Source organism: Lepisma saccharinum, chromosome 8 (assembly GCF_977018435.1).
Source record: "Lepisma saccharinum chromosome 8, izLepSacc3.1, whole genome shotgun sequence".
Lineage (NCBI taxonomy): Eukaryota > Metazoa > Arthropoda > Insecta > Zygentoma > Lepismatidae > Lepisma > Lepisma saccharinum.
In genome coordinates this window covers 9,678,824-9,699,608 of record NC_139236.1, presented here as the reverse complement: position 1 = coordinate 9,699,608, position 20,785 = coordinate 9,678,824, and positions in this window count along the sequence as shown.

The following is a 20,785-nucleotide window of genomic DNA, read 5'->3' as shown; positions in this document are numbered from 1 at the left end:
CCTTCGTGACCGTGCGGTCTAAGGCACCTTGCTTTGGACGGCGGCTGCGGGACGGCATGGGTTCGATCCCGGGTTCAGTCTTCGGGAATTTTCAGCCTGTGTATAGGGCCGGTGAGGAAATTGGGGAGCTCCGAGTGAGTGAGTGAGTGAGTGAGTGAGTGAGCGTAATCCGGTCGCGAAGTCCTGCTGGGGGTCCCGTCCCCCTAGTCTGGCTGCAGATCTCCAGCCCTCCCTGGTGACCCGCGTGGGAGGGAGGCCAGCAGTCGGTAGGTAAGCCAGGGCGTAATATTACGCTGTAGCGCTATAGGATTACTAGGAGGATTATTCCTATCCATTATTGTTCATTTACTTGTAGGCTCGTATTCTGGAAACACACGGTTCGAATTTTCTGTTTCCCAAAGCAGTAGTAATGGTGCACTTGTAAAAATATTCTTTAGACACTAAGACATAACTGAAATATTCTTAAATAAAAACGAACATTAAAAAAAATCAGAAATGCAAACTAAGAATCTTGAAATATAATTATTTTTTCTTTGTTTTCTCATTTCAAAATTTGCAGAATGTACGTAATATCGCAAATCATGGCTAAGATGGAAGTCGATGCTTGGTAGTGTCAGAACACAATCCTGTGTAGGGCTCCAAAATATCTAGGCACGGAGCTGGATTCCCCTATCTGGACCGTGACTTCTAAAAGTAATCTATCTAGGATTGATTCTGTCCTCAGCTCTTTCCTCGCTATTGCTCGCCATCGAATACCTTCTGCGAGACACCTTAACAAAACAATTACTACGTCCATTTTGAATATCCAGTAACCAGTGGCGGCGATTGGGTTACAAAACCGGGTGGAGCAAGGTAGACAAGACAAAACTGCGGGGACAAAGACAATATATATTTCCATTTGTAGATAAAGTTTAGTATAGTGCAGGGGCAAAAGTGATAAAAAGAGGTGGAGGGAAATGTCCCCTCTCGCCCCCCAATCGACGACAATGCCAGTAACCCAGGGGAGCCTCAAGACAAAAGTTTCACCCGGGCGCCCCTATTTTCCACCCTGCCCCCCTCCCGCATCTTTCCACCTCCTACTTTTCACCTTCCTCCAATACAAAACAACTTGACCATGTTATATATTTACGGCCTTAATTACAAAAAAATAATAGCCTTAAGTGTTATTGTCAAATAATACGTTTATTGTGGATATGTGCTTATTTAATACCTACATAATACAACAAAACATTAATTCCTTACCTTAAATCGCTACGTAATTTTGCAATATTATTATTATGTTATACAGCAGTAACTTTAATTCAATCTTATCACCAATATATCCAATTATTTTTTAAACAAATAGCCACGCATCCGATGAAGGCACATAGTGGTTCGCATATCACTTTACACTGCAAGTTCCACTGGAGTTCGGACTCCAGACCGATTAGTATATATGTGTAAAGTGGTATAAATAATAATCTCAAACAAATAGGGGCCTCACGTAGACGCAGTGGTAACGTCGTCGCCTTGAAATAAAGGGGCCTCAGATTCGATACCCAGTGGAGGCGCATGGCACAGTGGTTCGGATCCCACTTTAAACTGTAGGTCCAGTCCCGAGTAGCCTGTCTGTGCATAGACATTAGACTTAGTAAAATAAAGCAAACAAATAGCTACGCTTATGTGATCAAAAATTAGGTTTCGGCGCTAATAAAGGGGTTCGCCCCCGTTTGGCGCCCTGGGCAACAATGTGCATTGGCTGGCTGGCTGGTGATATTTCTTGGCTTTTTGATGGTGGAGTGACGTTACCTTGGCTCCTATATGTGTTGCTACTTTTATTGGCGTTGTTTGTTGTCATGATGTCTTTAACCTCTAAAACTGTCGCTTGAGTTGGTTGTTGGGCTGGCCGATTTTTACTGAGTTTTAAGTGGTGGAGGTGCTGTTTCCTCTGTATTGGTCGTTTGGTAGTGTCGTGTTGCAGGTGGTTTTGGCTCTGGTTGACTCCTGCGCCTGTTACTCGGAGTCCGGTCGGTGATGGTGGTTCTAGGTAGAACCGGTGTTTTGGTCCTTAGAAGAGCTGGCTTGAGTTTGTGGTTCTTAGAAGGGCCTACAGTTTGCTGTGATATTTCTTTCGTTTTACTTTTTGTAGGTAATGTCTGGTCGTCTGTCAGTTTAGAAGACTCCTTCAGCGAGGTTTCGATGATGATTCTTAGTTTCTCTGTGTTGTCTTCTGCCTTTTGTAGCTTGTCTCTGGCTGACTTTACGTGAGTTTTAAGTAGTTTGTCTTGAAGTTTGATTGTCATCCATTGGATTATTTCGTCTGTCTGTTGAGTCTCTTCTTGCTTTTTGCTTGGAGATTGAAGTTTCTGGCTGCATCGTGGTTTTGTCTCTGGGGGCGTGTCTTGCTGCTGTGCTTCTGCTTTCTGCTCTTCATTTTCTATTTCTTTGTTTTCTTCAGTCTTGGTGGTGGAGTTTTATCGTTTCTGTTGGACTGACAGGAACATTCTGCTGCCTCTGTAGTTAACTGGAGGGAATTGTCTGTCTTGCTTCTGGCACTCAGCGGTGAGATGGTTGGATGCACATTTCACGCATCTCGATTGGGCCCTGCATTGCCCCTGGGAGTGTTCGATCCTCTGACACATATGACATTGAAGTATCCCTGGAGACCGGTAGGGTTCCACTTATATCTTGTACTGCAATAGGTACGAGGTTGTAGATATCTGCCGTTGTCTCGGTGGCATGTGTCTTAGGATCTCTCTTCCTCATCTGGTAGACTTGCATCACGCTGTAGTGTTGCGAAAGCTCGGTCTTATCTTTTCAATCGGTGTGTCGATTGGCAACGTTAGCAGATCTACTCTGGGCTTTTCTGTAGCGTAGCTGAGTGACTGCTCCTTGCAATAAGCGATGAGCTTGTCGTACGCCTGTCTTGAGTTTAGCTGCTTCTTCATGCCATCATGGAGTAGTCGAACTTTTGCTTCTTCGTCCCCACGTATTTTTATCACTGTTGAGGTGAGTTGGTAACTCTTTTCTGCATTAGGACGTAGACTGCTGGTGGCTTCTTTGTTTTGTTGTCTGTGGAGCTGTCTTCATTGTCGGAGAGAGGGCGGAAGGTATTTGGTGTCGATAGGGTTGTCTTTCTACACGGATTGGCTTTTTGAGACAGGTGTAGGGTTAGTTGTTGCTGTCTTCCTCGTTCGAGGTGTTGCAGGGATATTCCCTTTTTCTGCTGTGGTTGCCCATCTATGCTCTTTTAAGAAAAATAAAATTTAAAAATAATTAAAAAATAATTTATGAATTTTGGAAACATCACCTGGCTTGTCCATTGTTTACTTTAAAATAAACGTTTCTCTATAAAGAACACTTCCCCTCCCCCACCCTGCTGTCGAATTTCCAAGACGAAGACTAGCTATACGCGAAATAGTTATACGTTACAGCTGAACGTACAACAAATGCGTAAGAAATGACTAAACTTGTTAGCAAAGTAAAGGTACCTCTGTGATTGTTCACACATGCCATGAAGGCATATGGGCTGAGGTGGAGGTAGAGCTCGACCATAGTTGGGTCTCCTTTACCTCGCAGGGTTACCTCCAGGTACCCACTGATACTCAACTTGTTATTCATATAATTATGTGTGGAGATAATAGTAATAACTGAAATTACACAAAATAGCACTTTAATAGAACTGTAAATGTTCGGAAGAATATACGATAATAGACTTGTATATTTGGGAAGCCATATTTCACAGTTCGAACACCAGAAAGATGTTGAGAAAAATTTAGTAAAATATAATAGATGAAATGGAATTTTGAAAAGAAATTTTGGAAAATAAATGAGAAAAGAAATCCAAATTAGATACCATAACATAATTTCAAAACCGGCTCTTCGATAGTAGCGAATGTTGGACTCCTCGTCCAAAAGTAGAATAAATTATTCGCAAAATAGAATTTTGAGGTCTTTAAGTGGAGTAATATTTCGGAAATCCGAAATTAGTGGAAGGTCCAATGAAAGGGTTGAAGAAATTAAAAAATATCAGTTAAAGTGGAATCAACATGTTCTGAGGTTGCCAGGTAGCCGCTTGCCTAGAAAAATATTAAATTGCGGACCAAAATGATAGAGAAATCTAGGAAGATCATATCACCAATGGAATGATCATTTTATAGTCCCACAACCGACTTTGGCAAGAGGAAGAAGAAGAAGAAGAAGTAGAAGAATAGCTACACGATTCTATCTTTGGAAAATATATTTCGGAAGAGAGATTCACATTATTAAGGGCAGAATGTAATCCAAAAGAAGAGGAAAAGTTTTCTGATTTCAGTGTAAAATGCTATACTTTTATCACCTTCCCGTTCTCGCGGATTCCTCTATTCTCTCCCTCTATCTCCTTTCCTGGAAAAACTGGTCAAATGGGAAACAACCATCATCAACCCACCCTCCCCCCAACACACACTTCATCAGCATATCACTGTCCAAAGATAATTTCTTCTTCATCTTAATACGATAGTAATGGCTTCTGAAAGGATTCTTAAGCTCTGCCCGAAAGGTACAGAGAGCAGACTTCAAGTATGGTCTTGTCGGAAGTGACGTCACAAAGCGCAGTTTAAAAGCGCCAATAAACCGAGCGAAGCAAGCATCGTTGGAGGCTTGAGTATATTTTCTACTAGACTTCTGCACTCGTTATTCGTTTGTTCGAAATCACGGAGGTAGAAAGCCAGAAAGTTGCTGGTTCATCTTCTTCTAATGTGTGGAAATGTACCGGATGATCCGTTTGAGATGTCAGAGAAGTAAACTTGATACACAAGAGGTTAATGTACGTATCTCCCAGCAGCTTGTTGTAATATAAGCAGAAAGGATGTAAGTTTCGAATGAGTGGAGGTTTACAGACTTCAGCCACATGGCGGCGCTAATGTGCGTGGTAATAAAGGTGGTGATCACGGCACAACAGCGCACACAGTATGTCGTATGGTATGCGAAATTTTCGAGTATTACATGCATGCTACTGCCGCCACGCAGCTGAATTCAGTAAACCTCCTCCCATTCGAAACTTACATCCTTTCTGCTTATATTACAACCAACTGCTCACAGCAAGGACGTATTTAGTGGGGGTCCAGGGGGTCCGGAACCCCCCGAAAGATTATCAAGTACTTAAATTGAATATTGAAAAAAATATTCGTTTATATAATTTCCTCTGAACTTATTGTAAGACAAGGATTATATTGGGATCATACGGCTTCCAAGGACAGGAAGGACGTATTTAGGGGGTCCGGACCCCCCCCTCACACACACATACACCCGAAAGACTTATTAAGTACGAAAATTAAATAATGAAAATATACTCGTTTAGAATTTGTTGTATAATTTCCTCTAAACTTATTGGAAGACAAGGATTACTGTGATCATACGGCTTTGAAGTACAGGAAGGACGTATTTAAGGGGGGTCCAGGGGTACCGACTCCCCGAAAGACTTACCAAGTACTAAAATTAAGTAATGAAAATATTAGCATCTATTGCATAATCGATGGTTATTAATTTCCTCTGAACTTTTTAGAAGGCAAGGATTATATTGGGATCATACGGCTTTGAATGGCATTACAAAGAAGATTTATGTACACTACTATTCAAAATAATATGCATAAAATTTTAATCAGAAATTTACTTTTCTCCAACTACATGTAACATCATTTTTGTTATTCGATAAGTATTCAATTATTCATCTATTTGACATTAATTTCATTGCCAGGGCACTTGTTTTTATGTAAATTATTCCATCTTAACCACAGGTAAGCTGAGTAATGAATATGCGCTGTTATATCTCTATTCTTATACAGTCTTTTTACCTATTCGTGTTATAATAATATAATATTAATTTATGTATTGTAATTAGTATTAATTTGATTTAATATAATTATTTTAATTTAAACATTATTATTATTACTATTATTATTATTATTATTATTATTCCTGAGACACTTGGTTCGGACCCCCCCCCCCCAAACCTTTTTCTCGATACGTGACTGGCTCACAGATACGTACATTAACCTCTTGTGTATAAAGGTTTACTTCTCTGACATCTCAAACGGATCACCCGATATGTATAAGTACATTTGAAAATGCTATGCCATTTCTATGGTGAAAAACAAGTGTTTAAAACGCGGGATATACAACGCGTCCTCAGTTTTATCTACTGATGGTATTTGGCGCTGCAGTCGAAGAGAAAATTCAAAAGACTTTCACTTCCAGTCCACGACTTCAAGACCGAACTGCGAGACCATTCTCGGAGGATGTACTTGAAGTACGGTCTTGCACCTTTCGGACACGTCCCTGGCAACCTTACTTTGACTTCATGACACATATTATAGACGGAATGTTTACAGTGACATCATATTCACTGGCACACTATATACTGTAAGATATAATCCTAGACACCTTGACTAAAAGCTACACTGTGAAGTTCTACACTTCTTGTACAGGCTGGTTCTACTCAGAGCCTTCTGGAGCCCATTCGAAACAACGGGCAGTGAAACATGGTAGAGCGGCTTTGGAGACACGATGGTGAAAAAAAAAAAAAAATCAAATCAAATTTTCACCACCATGTTACACTGAGGCTCTGAAGTAACAACAAGCCGTAATTTGCGTATATGTCGGTAAAACAGATTAAATATACCCCTTCAATGACACTCTGGATGCGTAAGACAGCGTTATCAATGGTCTCACGAAGTGTTTCCCGGGATGTTGTTCACTGCGTAGGGTGTACCAGATTTATGCGCCATATTTGCTCCGGGTGGTGAAAATTTGAACTATTTTTTCCGTCAGCTTTTGTTTCCCCATGGTGTCAACCTCTCGATGTTTCAAGAGGGCTCCAGAGTTATTTGAATACTAAAGAAGAGTATAAATAAAGTAAAGCGCTCTCCTATGCTTTGTACCACGGCATGAAGGCATCTCTACCAAGTTGCTCTGAATAAGGCAACTTTAATTCTGGCCACACTGTATATTTTGCCATAAGGTGTGAGCTACAAGGATAATGTATCATTGTTGCTTACGTTGCTTCCGTCATAATATTCCTTTCGACGATTGTAATGTTATTTGGTGTTTCAAGGTATAACGTGGTTAAGTTGAACGTTGGTAGCATATTTCATCAGTAAATAGAAAGATTTCGTGTGCCAGTGTCAGTCATTAACGAACTCATTTAAACTCGATGAGAAATGTTATAAATTCTATAAATTAATAAATGGCGGAAGTCAGCGTCAATATTTACCCAGAATTTCACTCTTGGATGTGAAACATACGTAAGAAATTATCAAAGGATCATAATTAGATGTCAGATGACTGAAGTAATGTCAATCGGGACGACCTACAGTTTAAAGTGGGATCGGAACCACTATGTACCTCCACCGAGTATCAAACCCGGGATCCCTTGATTGTTGATTTGTTGTTGATTTGGTGTTTCAAGTCCACTTTATGCACCATATGGCTAATCGGGACTGGACCTACAGTTTAGAGTGGGATCCGAACCACTATTTGCCTCCACTGGGTATCGAACCCGGGGTCCCTTGATTACAAGGTAATATTGATCAGTATTTAGAACAAATTAAAATTAATGCAATTTTCAAGTATCGGTATCGGTGGGAATAGGCAAGATATAATAGATATCGGTTGAAAGTAGTATCGGCTCAGCCCTAGTCACCGTAAATAAAATGGGACACCTGAATCCTGAACTATTCTCTTCCCTGCAAGGCGGAATGACTTGTCTAACTCTACTTTGATACGTCAATTTTGATGGCAATCCCAATGGCACCTTCTATCACCGCCGTAGAGTTATGCAACACACATAACTTCTTGCGGGGAAGTGAACATTTCAGGATCTAGTTGTCCCATTTTCTGTACATCAGCTGTAAAGTCATGGTTTGCGTGTATTGAGTGATATAGCTGCATCTATTAAATGTACAATCATGAGCAAAGGTTCTGCCCTGTTTCCCAAGATTCTGGATTCAACTCTATACCAATGGATGGTAGTTTTATTGTGTATATACCTTCATGAATATCATTTTAGGTCGTTCATCCTCTTCTTCGTGGTCAATCGTATAAATACAAATACAAATGAATGAAAGTTCATTGCAGTAGTCATAAGCCGACCTCTGTGTCAAAGTGGTTAGCGCAGGGCGCTACGACGCCCGGGAACCCCGGGTTCGTATTCCGTTCATCAATATCATCACTCATCTACATCGTCACGATTAGTCAAAAGTGGAAGAATAGCGACGCTAAGTAACAAAAATGTAATCAAACCAATAGCCATAAGAAATCTTATTTTCTTTGATCTGGTAAAATTCGTTCATTTTCTATAGGAATATGGAACCTGTTCATTCTGTTTCCCCTCTCTCTCAGTAACGGTATATATGATTTATTAAGCTATAGCCTACATTTATAAGTACCATAAGTACAGAGACATTACAGGCAACTGCACTAAAAATGGAAGACCTACAGCCTGAAATAACTGCTTTCCTGTGTGTTGTCTAATGCTAACTGGTAAATCAAAAATCATAATACGAGCCCCGTGAAAGACCAAAATGTCGTAAAAGTATCGGCTGATACCGATAGATACGCATCGGTATCGGCTAAGTCCTATCGGTGACTGTACATTGCCACATCACAGTTGCTGGAAGCGAAAACCAGCGATATTTTCTCGCGCTACGAATAAACGCCAGTGTACACGTTTCCTAACTCCACTGCAGTGTACCACCTGATATACTGCAGCATTGTTGCGGAAGAACGCAAATTTTATGCGAACTGCCTGCATTATTTCCACCCCGCCGTCAGAGATAGTTGAGATTTTTCTCATCCCGCAGCATCTTTGAGAGACTGGTGCGTAGTTTCTCAACCCCGCAGGACACCCGTCGTCCCTCGGTCAAGAATCTTTTCCGCGCACCTGGGACCCAAACGATGCCTGACCTCGCTGGCGTCGATCTGGGCCTGTGCCAAGGCGGGAGGCGGAGGAACCCACAAATTTTCAAAGCGTCTTCTTCTACAACCTTCCTCGTCCTCAATTCATTCCAGATCGAGCACAGCCTGTACGATAAACCTGGAATACCAGATGGTAGTTTTTCACCATCGTTTTTCTATTCTCATTATCCTAATTAACTTGAATATAATGGCGATTTAGTCCAGCCGTATAATACGACGCGACGAGTCATTTTTATTGCAAACCGTCGCAGGAAAGGTTTAATATTAGTCCCTTATGGGCGACCGCACACCGGACGAAACATTGAACTCGAGTCACGTCGCGACGGTTTGCGACAAAACAACCAAGGTCCGTGGAATTTTGTATGGCGTGGATCGGCTTTCGAGAAAACGATCTGCCCATGCGTCGCGCGAGTTCATTCACTTCAGCCAGACACTTCTACTTACAGACCGGAAACGGAGTCAAAAAATCCTACTTGGATAGCCTGATACGTTCTAGTCAGGCACAATTATTTAGAACGCGAGTAGTATAAAAGTATATAGGATAAACCCAACTTACAAGTGTAGAAAAGGCGAGGCTATTTGATTGAACAATCAGATTTGCTTACACTTAAAACAATGCCAAGATGGGGCCTGTACCCCAATTCTTCAGGTGTGATATGCTCTGATTTTTAAGAAATTCTGAATTTCTAGTGTAGAAAAGGCGAGGGCTCAACAGATAGATTTACCCATACTTAAGACAATGGCAAGAGGGGCTTATACCCTAATTTTTCAGGTGTGGAGGTTCGGGTTTAAGTCCTCATAAAATATGAAGCCTCCCCTGATGGCAAAATGATAATATTGTTGCCTTGTAAACAAAAGGCTCGGGGTTCGAGTCCTGATAAAATATTTAAGATTGAAATACATGTGGCAAAATAATATGTCCACAAGTGAGATTTTGAGAATAATTACTGCTAGTTGATAGCCCCCAAATCTGAAACCCTGGTAAAACAATGTTTTACAACAATATATTGTACAAAAACTGAATTTCTCAATTTTCTTATTTTCTCATGTTTTATAACCACTTGCTCAATACAATAGAAGAATAGTGGGTAGGCATAATTAATTGCCTCCATGTCCTGCCGGCACGCAAGAGATAAAATCTACACGCTAGAAGGGAACATTAATGATTTTTCTGTACGATTCACTGAAGGGGCCATTAATCTTTCTGTGCGACAGGGGGAAAAAGTGTAACATGTTGCAGACATGTAAAAGTGTAACAAAGATTATTGAGATAAAAATACATATTTTCACACAGTGGCAATGAACTGCACCCCCTTCATGCTGAAAGCAATTCTATTCTGATAATATGAGCCTAGGCAAAGACTTAGAAAATATTATGGCAGTTCAAAATCCAATTTTGTCTGTATAAGGGTCTCAGAACCCAGTAAAATGTGGGCATATTCCATATTGAGAAGTGTTAATATTGTTGCATTGTAATCAGGGGCTTTAGGTTTGAGTCCTGATAAAAGATTGAAATATATACAACTGCCCACACATAAGATATTCACTGCTAGCTGATAATACAGTTGAGGTTTCAAAGCTGGTAGAGTGTCTGGGACCTCTCTGACAGCAAAGTGTTGGTATTATTGCTTTGTAATCAAGGGGCTTCTGTGTTTGAATCGGATCTCTAGAATTGCTCCGTGACTCTCTCATTTCTTACATCATAAACATATGATTTTTCCCCTATGAGAATGACGCTACATATGGTGTCATCTGGTAAAGCCTCGTGGAATTCACAGATAATTTTAATGTTTGTCCTGTCATTAACCACAACTTGTTTCCTTTTTGAAGTGTTGATTACAAACATGGGTCTCTGTGTTTTGAATTCATCTGGTGAGTAATACATATCAGTACTGCCAGTAGTGAAACGCTTGAAAGCCGAAAAAGCCTCATATAATTTGAGGAAATCATCCTTGGACATGTCTAAATTGTAATTTTCTCTAGGGAATACCTCATTTCTGCCATTTTTAAGATATATGTTTTTGATGTTGCAGCTATCAAATTTACTTGAATTTTTTTCCTGATTGTTGTGTCTTCCAGTCTGAAACAATACCACCACAAAATCAGGCATGTCAAATTGAATGCTGGAGAATGAGTTTGTAGCATCAAACTCATAATATGTGCCAGATGCGGGCTTCTGTACAGATTGATATGTGTAAAATTGCAGAGGAATCTGTGGATTTTTTACTATATCTGCTTTGTATTTAAGAGCATAACTGGCTTCATATTCAACAACTGGGATTCTTAGCTCCATAGTCTGAATAAGGCACTTGCCTGCATCAGGTAAGGTATTGGGCAGAGCTTCCCCTGTAGAGTTTAATGTACTGTACCTCATCAAAGCATTATTATCATTGGCAGCTCTTCTAAATGTAATTCTTAACCCGACTTTCCACATAATTTCTTTGTAATCCGAGAAGAATCCTGGCAACAGGCGCATGGGGAACAGCACAGTGTGGCTCTTGGTTAATATTTTATCACCAGCCTCAAATCCACCGATTCTGTAGTAAGAAGCCTCGGTTTTGGATAATTTTAGTGTGGCCAAAGCTGTGGAGGTAATGCCGGGATAATCCACTCTGTTTATAACAACGCCATGTTTTCTGATCTCAATTTCAGAGAACAGATGCGGCACAAAATTATCTACCAATCTTATATTTGAATTTGCCGGATAATCTGTTCCATCGAGCTTTACAACATCAAATTTGATGTATAGATCTGCTCTGTGGGGGTGTATAAATCCATCCCCTACATCAAGATCAACCTCAATCTCTGTGTTGGGTTGATTTAAATTTGCAAATGTCCTCCTGTTTGGAGGGAATGATTGTAGCTCATAACTCTCAATATTTTCCATTGTATGTATTTTTATTTAAATGTTAATCTCTATGATAGCAGTTGTTGTGGCTCCAGCAAAATCAACTAATTCTTCTTTTTCATTAGTGACCATCAATTCAATATTATCTATTCTGTTATGGCACACAGGAAAATATAATGTTGGGGATGGATTGTAGATGATGGGCTCCATGAATTCAGAATTAGGTTTGAATGTTGCAATGATGCCAGTTTGTTTGTGAGTGCCTATGCCATTTGATTTGGTGATCATACCCTCGGCCACATTACAGTGAATATTCAGAGTCTCTATGGCTAAGAATTTAGGTATATTCATAGCAGTGTGTTTGATGGCCGCTTCAAGTTTTGTGTTGTTCTCAAAGCCTAACAGCTCTCCTATAGTACCCAGATCCACTGTTTCTGTAGCAGATACAATCTCTACTCTGTGAGTGACAGAATTTTGACTTAACACTACACCTCTGGGTAATTGAGCATTTAGAGTGGATAGATTATATTGCCCTGGAGTGATGACAATTTTTTGATCCCCTACTGCAATTGTATTGTTGTGGTGTGTAATATTAGGTATCAAGTACATGCCGTAAAATGCTCTGAGAGCTATTGTTTTGGGATACACTATGTCATCATGCAATTTGAGTTTCAATATTGAATTTTGGCTGGTGAGATGGAATACCCCCATGATGTTTCAGATACCACAAGGCCTTTTGAAAATTTTCAATTGATGGTTTATTTATTTGAGACATATATCTGAGAACAGATAAACACAAATGTCCGCAATTAACATCTTTGAAATTTTGAACACGGGCATTATTGTAATAAAGATTAGCTGATTTTAGATATTTTATTAAATTTTCAGGTGGAACACCTCCAAATGAATCAAACACAAATGCCTCATTTTTTAAATATTTAAGATAACAAATCCAGTGAGTGCCCTGATTTTTGTACTTATCCAAATTAACAATGCCACACTCTTTGTTGAGTGGTTGTTCCGGTAAAGAATCAGACATGTACACACCTCTAAAATTTTTGATGCCCAGTGGCTTGATTAAAGCTTCAATATCTTGGTTTGTAAGCGACTCTTGTTTTTTTAAACTTATTCATGGCTCTCTTAACACCTTTGCCTTTTTTCTCCATTGCCAGGTTATGGCGCCTCTGCTCATCTAATTCTGCCCTATTTTTCTTGGCATCTATTACTGTTTTTGCTATGGCAGCTGATCCCCCAGCCAAGCTCCCCACAGCCCCAAGTGCTGCTAAGATGGCAGGGATAGTAAATATGAAACCCCCCACATGTGATTTTTTTCTTGATTGCTGTAATTTTTTTAATTGGGGGGTACTAAGCAACAATTTCATACCATGTCCCTTGGCAATACAAGAGCTTTTTTTCTTGCGCTGCTTTTTGGTTAAAAGACTGTCAATAGTTTTAAGAGATTTGAGACCTGCATAAGGTATTTGATACATAACACCCTTGGCCTTCATTGTAGGTTTATTATATACATATTTACAACCCCCACCCCAGTTTTTGTTTGGTGCTCATAGCTATGGTGGTTCCCAATGCTGCTATTTTTTCACTCAAAGAAGCATCTTTGCTTACAAATCTGCCAAATGCAGCCTCTTCTAATTTCTTGTCTGCAACATGTCTCTTGTCAAGATCAGAATGTGTGTTGTATGCTATGTCATGGTCTCTACAAGCAGCATCTAGGGGATTTACACCAGGATCCTCTCTGTTTAATCTATGATCCAATTTTGTACCGGGACCACAATACTGATAGCCTGGAATATGTAGTTCAAATGGCAGCTTGTTTATAATGTCATTAACAAGCCCCCGACCCTCAGAAATATTCCAAAATTTAGGTGGTAGAGTATTAATAATTTTTATGAGATATCCAATCCCTTTAGGGTCATTCACTATAAAATTAGACAATTTTGTGCTTATCATGTCCATAATTCCAACCTTTTCATTGTAAAAATTGTGGTTGCCAGCATTTTCCTCCCCAGCTATCACCAATAACCTATCTACAAGTTTCCTGACATCATCAACCCACACAAATTCTTTAGGCAGGGTGTTGTATTGTTTGATTCCACTGCCAGTCTTGATCTGTGACCATATGGGCTTGATTAAATTGTTGTATTTTGCCCCACTGCTAGACTTGACTCTTTTTTGTGTGGGATCATTGTTCTGGTATAGAGCATCTGATTTTATTAATATTTCTTTGTAATCCTCATAATCTTGATCTGTATAGCTGCCAGGCCTTTTCCTAGTCATCAATTCCCACAATCCAGGTGTGCCGGTGTACTTAACAAAAGCACCTTTTTCTCCGAGACGAGATTCTGAATATACAATTATATCATCTCCCATAAATGTTACTCTGAAATTGCCAATTCTATGAATGATGCTCCCATCAAGCTCTGTGTCAGCATATAAGCCAAAAACCTCATCTTTGTTGTCCTTAGGTGTGCTTAAATATTTTTGAGCAAGAAGACCCAATTCAATAGGATCCTGTGTAGCTTCAATTCTTCTAGGAGCAATAGGACTAGGTGTATGAATACTGGAAAGTGGGGTGAATGGATAATCTAATATGTTCCTTGCAGCTACAGGTACAAGCTCTGTGATCAAATCTTGATTTTGCTCTGTAACAGTTTTGATATTCTTACCTAAATTATTAATAGCATCAATTACAGGCTGTTCTGTTTGTTTGTGTTTTTCATAAATTCCTCGGTTCTCTGATTTCCATCCCTTGAATCTTTTTACAAGATAATCTCTTAACTTAAGATCATCAATGATTGGCCTTTTCATGGTTATTTATATACGTCTCAACGTCTAGAAAATCGTTGATTTTACTTCTGTATTTGCCGCTACTGGGTGTTCTTGTCATATCAATTGTGACAAACCCATAACTGTCCTGGTTCCAGCACCTGCTGCAAAATTTAGAAAAATCATTGTAGCTCAAGTCCCCACCTACATATTCATCATGTATGTGTTTGAGGTTGGTATGATCTTGATGAAACACACATATAAAATTGCTGTTGTCTCGGATCAGCTGCTTCGGTATTTTAGAAAAAGTCTGTGCCAGGTAGAAACAATCAATGTTTTTGTGCCGGCCCTGTGTAAAGAAATTTCTAACCTTGTTTTGATTATCCAGTATAATGTCATCAAACACAACAACAGAATTATCGAGACATTCATGAAGTGGCTTAACATCTGGTTCAAAAGTGGCAATATCTAATCCATCATATAGCTTCATCAGCTGCTGATATTTTAATTGTTCCAAGCTCTTAGAGAAGACATACAAGTGCCTGTTTTTCCAGTCTAACCAGTTGGGTGCCAATAAAAAATTATCAACCATTAGTGTAGTTTTGCCACAAGCAGATGGCCCAACAATAAGACACCTAATATTTTCAGGCAGCAAGTTGCCATTTCTCTTAATCTGCTGTTCAGGTTCTGGCAGCCTCTTTATAACATCCCAGGTGCTCATATTATCACTTTGTCTGCATCGATCCAGCTGTTTTCCGGATGACCCAGCCATTTGACAAATAACTTGTTGCCTTTTCTGCGGATGATTTTTTCTATGAGATAAGTGTCAGGCTGTTTAGTTTTGCTGAGCTCTTGTTCATAGAATCTGCCTTTGAGAATTTCTCCTCGATGATCTTTTATTATATATGTGTTAAGGGTCCCGGGTTTAACTTGAACCACTGTAAATAATTCTGTGCTCCAGTTTCTTGTAAAGCCTCTTTTGAATAAGTGCTTATATTTGCTGATTCTTACTTGATCACCCACCCTGTATTTGGCCCTTCTTGTTGTTGGCTGGTATCTAGGATAATAAACAGTCCTGATCAATTTTTGCTCATCAGATGAAGTTACTTCAGAGGGTTTCATGTTGATTGTGGAATGGACCGAGTTGTTATATTTATTTAGAAGTTCTGGAAGAATATTAATCCATTTATAATTACCTTGGAGGGTAAATTGTTTATACATAAGATTTTTTAAGGTTCTGTTGAATCTCTCTACAATTGAGGCCTTGAGATCACTGTAACTCGAGTAATGTTTTATTGCTTGGCTTTTAATAAATTGTTGAAACACTGAATTATAAAATTCTTTGCCATTATCTGTTTGCAAATAGCGTGGTGATCTTCCTGAATGATTGATGATTGTCCTGAGGGCTTCTGTAACACATTTTCCAGTCTTGGATTTGAGTGGCACAGCCCAGGCAAATTTTGAAAATGTGTCTATTACAGTAAGTAGATACTTGTAGCCCTTGTTGATTTTGTCTAAGTTTTTCAACTGTCCACTTGACAACTCAATCAAGTCGCTCTGCCATAAATCATCTATGCCCTTTGTGACTACTGGGAGTCTCTTAAAATTATGTCTGGCCTGTCTGTGTAATTCATCAACTATAATTTCTCTAGACATAATATGAAAACAAGAATATTGCAACTATGGGGTGTTCAGCAGCTGATACTGCAGGATTTTCTAAATATAATTTGTCTCCTATTTGTATATTAAATTCCAGAGAGCCATCATCTTCAGCATAAGATGTTTCTAATGTATTGGGGTCTGTAAAATCCTCTAACTTTACACTGGTGACCTTTGCTTTGTTCTCAGCATTTGTTATTGATAAGGTAGGGTAGTGGTGTGCCTGTGGCTGATGCCAATATTTGATCTTGATTGGTCTCAATGTGCCCCCAACAAAAAACTGGTAATAAAATTGTGCAGGGGACAGCATATATATTTTGCCACCTGGTGTAAATGGTGAATCATATTCTTTGTTGGGGATGCTGTACAATTCAAGAATTACTGTATGTTTTGGATTCTCGATTATGCCAGTTATTTCCTTTTCTGCTGTAAGCAATCTGCTTGTTACAGATTCAAGGTGCTCATTGATGGTCCTAACAACATCATCGTGGCCTGGCTTGATTTTTATGTCCACAATAAGTTTCTTGTATTGTTGCACAATCTCTTGAAGCTGGGTGGCAAAAACAGACAGAGCATTTGCTTGATTGGATTCCATGGTCCCTAGCTGTTGCTTGATATTAGCTACAATTTGCTGTAAATTTTCAACAACTGCCAATTTTGAATTTTGAGCAGTAAGATCATGGACCTGTCTTCTGATATCCTCAAACAGGGCATGCAGTTCATTAATATGTTGATTGGTTGGAAGAGTGGCCACTGTCTGAGTGAGTTGTTTGATCTCTGCTTGGATATTCTTGATATCTTCTGATTTCAATATGCGATTCACTGCTCTCTTAATATTTTTAAGTTCCTGTGATGTAGGAAGATTTGATACTGTATTTTGCAAAGATTCAAGTGCCAATTTCACATTATTTAATTCAGATGCATCAGCCACATTTTGCATAGCATTTTGGAGCAGGGCTATATCTGCCTGAGTGGGTGTGGATTGTTGTAAAATTTCAAGTTTTGTTTGAATATCATCAATCAAATGATGAAAATGAGATAGTTCAGATTCAGTGTTGAGGTTTTCAAGCTTTGTGATTTGTTGCTGGACACTGACAAGTGTATCTACAATCCCAGGCAGGCGAGTTTCTTGTACATTTGCCAAATCACTTTGCACTGCTGCTATTGTACCTTCAAGATGGGTTATGGTACTTTGAATTTTTCCAAAATCTTCATATGTTTCAAGTTGCAGCTTAATATTTGCTACACTCCGAGTTATTGCACTCAAAGCATCAGAAGATGGCAAGTTGTTCATAAAAGTTTCAAGTGTCTCAATTTTTTCTTTAACCTCGGCTATGGCATTGTGCAGAGGATCCAGATTAGGTATTTGGAGTGATTGAATCTGTTCTTTTAGAGTGGAAATGACTAGATCAAAATCTTCTTGTGATTTTATGCTTTTGACAATTGTTTGGAGCTGTGCCTGGACATTATTTATCTGCTCTTCCAATTGCTGTTTCAATTGCTCGGAGTTGGTGGCCTGGGTCTTAAATTTGGCTTGAAGAGCTGCTACAGCTTCTTCTAAACTTTGAAAATTATTCAATGTTGCCAGATCAGTATATTTTTGAAGCAGCACTTTGAGTTCTGAGTCAATTTTAAGAAGAGGGTCCATGCATTGTGATTGTAAATTTGTAATTTCCAATTGAAGACTGGCATTGAGTGTGGTTTGTAAAGCTTGTAAATCACTTCTTAATTTCTTGACTCTGACATCAAGCATCAGAATCTCATCACTGTGATCTTCATGCCTTGTATGGCCAAATATATCATTAGGCATTTTTGTTTTAGTGGTTATTTATTATAGAGTATCTGATTCTTAATTCTATAAAAAAGGGTATAAGCTTGTCATAAGATCCAGGGACCTCAATATATAAGCAGTCACCAGCAGAAACAGTATATACAGTGCCAGAAACCATGTTTGAGTGCTTAATTCTATAAATATTTCTCCCTACTGAAATCTTGACATCACCCTCAGGGGTTGTAATAAATTGCAATTGCCCACCTACAGGTAATTGGTAATGATTTAAATTATTGTTAAATATGTACAATATTTTGCCTGTTTCATCATCAACATCTGTAAGTATGCTGTTCAGATGAATAATTAACAAGCCACTCAGTTTAGACAGCATATCAGAAGAGGGTTGTGGTGTTGGCAGCTCCATAATAGCCTGTTTTTTGAACCCAAATAAGTTCATAGGCATGTTTATTTATTTCAAATCATGCTCTGTAATTGGGCATTGATTCCCATTTTTCAAATCACAATGCCCCCAAGGTAAAGTATGTATGCCACATGATAAAATGCATCTCTTATCATCATGTGGGTCCAGGGCCACTTTTCTTACAACATTGCTGGTCAATAAGTGATCCTCACTCTGAATTCTGGATTCTGATGTTTTGATTGAATTCTGGGATTTGAGGCAATTTTCATAATCTTCAAATTGAAGATCTTTTTCAACAGTTACTTTGCCAATGCCCTTGGCCTTTTTGGCAGCAACACCACTACATGTCTCAAAAGTGTACATCTTGGCACTTAACCCAGCAAATTTCACAATAACATCACCACATGTCTCATCTTTTAACTTGCCAGGCACCTTTTTGTTGTGGGGTTGAATCTTTGTATGTTCACTGGTATCAAAGTATTGAAACAATGCAGGCTGTGACATATCTTGATAAACATCTTCTGTTTGAATATCAAGAATAAAACTATCCGTGTCCATGTACAATAATTTTACACGATCACCATAAAAAGGTTTCAACACATCATAATACAATGTTAACATATGTAATTTGGACAATTCCAATATCGCAGCCCCTACATAAATAGGTTTATCAAACTTAATCTTTGTTTTCTTCATGTTGAAAAGTGCCATGTGCTCATCATAAATTTTTCTGTAATTGAAATTAGGCTTTGCAACCAATTTTTTGCTCCGGCTGGGGTCAGTAATTATTTTAACATCGGTATGTTTTCTGACATTTTCAATAGTTTTGCCATAGACAGAATTCACCATCAATTTAAACAAGGCCTTATCAAATTGGCTCTTTGCAGATGTTCGAAGCTCTGTGTTTGTATCAATGTATGGTTTCAACCATTCTGAGTGCCTGAACCTCAAAACTTTGCCAACTTTGGTCACTTGAACACCATGATTCATCAGGAACTGGAGGTTTTTGTAATATATGACATAATCCTGTTTTGGCTCCAGGGTCATCATGAGCTTCTTCTGTTTAGAGCCAGGTGAGCACTGAACCTCGGGAATTGGGGGCAGATCAGAAAATGTGTTGTGTAAATCATCTGGAATTGTCAGATCAACCTCTAAGAACAGGCCATAGTTACTGTCATCAAAATCTTTAAGATCTTCAATATTGAAATCTTCAACCCACTCAAGCCCTGCATATGGCAGTTTTTTCATCATGGCATAACCATAGAGGCTGTTTGCATCTACATACAGTATAAAATTTGATGGCCGTGCTGGATCATAATCAGGCAGCATAATATGCTTGTTATTTGCTCTGGCATATCTCTGGGAACATTGCACCATCCCCCCTCTTATACATTTCTCCATAAACAGATACGTATCTTGATCGTGGATCAGATCCAATTGCATTTTAGTGTTGAAAAACATTGCGGCCCATGCTAGGCCCGGGGAACTGTAAAAATACACTGGGTCCAGTTTATAATTTTGCATAGAAGATTTTCTGAATGCCTGCAATATATCAGCTAAGAGGGTCACATCAAGTTTCAAATATGCCATGTGGTAATCACAAAATGTCTTGCAATTTAAATTGTTCCACATCAACTGGGCATGGTGATAATCATCATCAGTGATTCCAGATCCTCTGATTTTGCTGTAAAACTCTTCTTGTGGTGGCAGGGAACACTCATCAAATTTAGAAAAATCTGTAACATAGTCATATGGATATACACCCTTCCGCCTAATTAATTTCAGGTCCTGATTTGGAAACAATGCACGTGTGATTTTCAAGTGATCATCAGGTAATTGAGAGGCCAGTGTAGCCAGGCTAGCAGATAAAAATCTGTAAGAATCAAGAAATCTTATGTGAATAGGAATACCATCAACTTTAATTATTTTGCTAATAGATATATATTTCTCATCATTTTCAGCTAAAATATTTAAATTCTGCTTCTCAAACCCCTCGTACCTGATCAGATGATGGAAATCATAATTGGATGCTCCATGGCAAAATATGGGGACAAATCTTGGTCTCTTGATCTGAATATTACAGCTATTACACAGGGCCATTAAGAATTTACCATCTGTATGAGAATGGTGTTTCACCTTGATATTTGTATCTGAAAATTCAGAATCACATACCGGGCATTTTTCTGCATTGTTGAAATCTTCAATCTGTTCCTCTGTTAAAGGCAACATGGGTTTTGATTTTAATAAAATATTAGATGCTATGTCACGGCACTCATTTTCTATTCTAAGTGCAAATTCTTTGATGGCATCTGGTCCCATGTATAAGTGTGGCTCACTAGCTACACCATCCTGTACAACCACATAACAA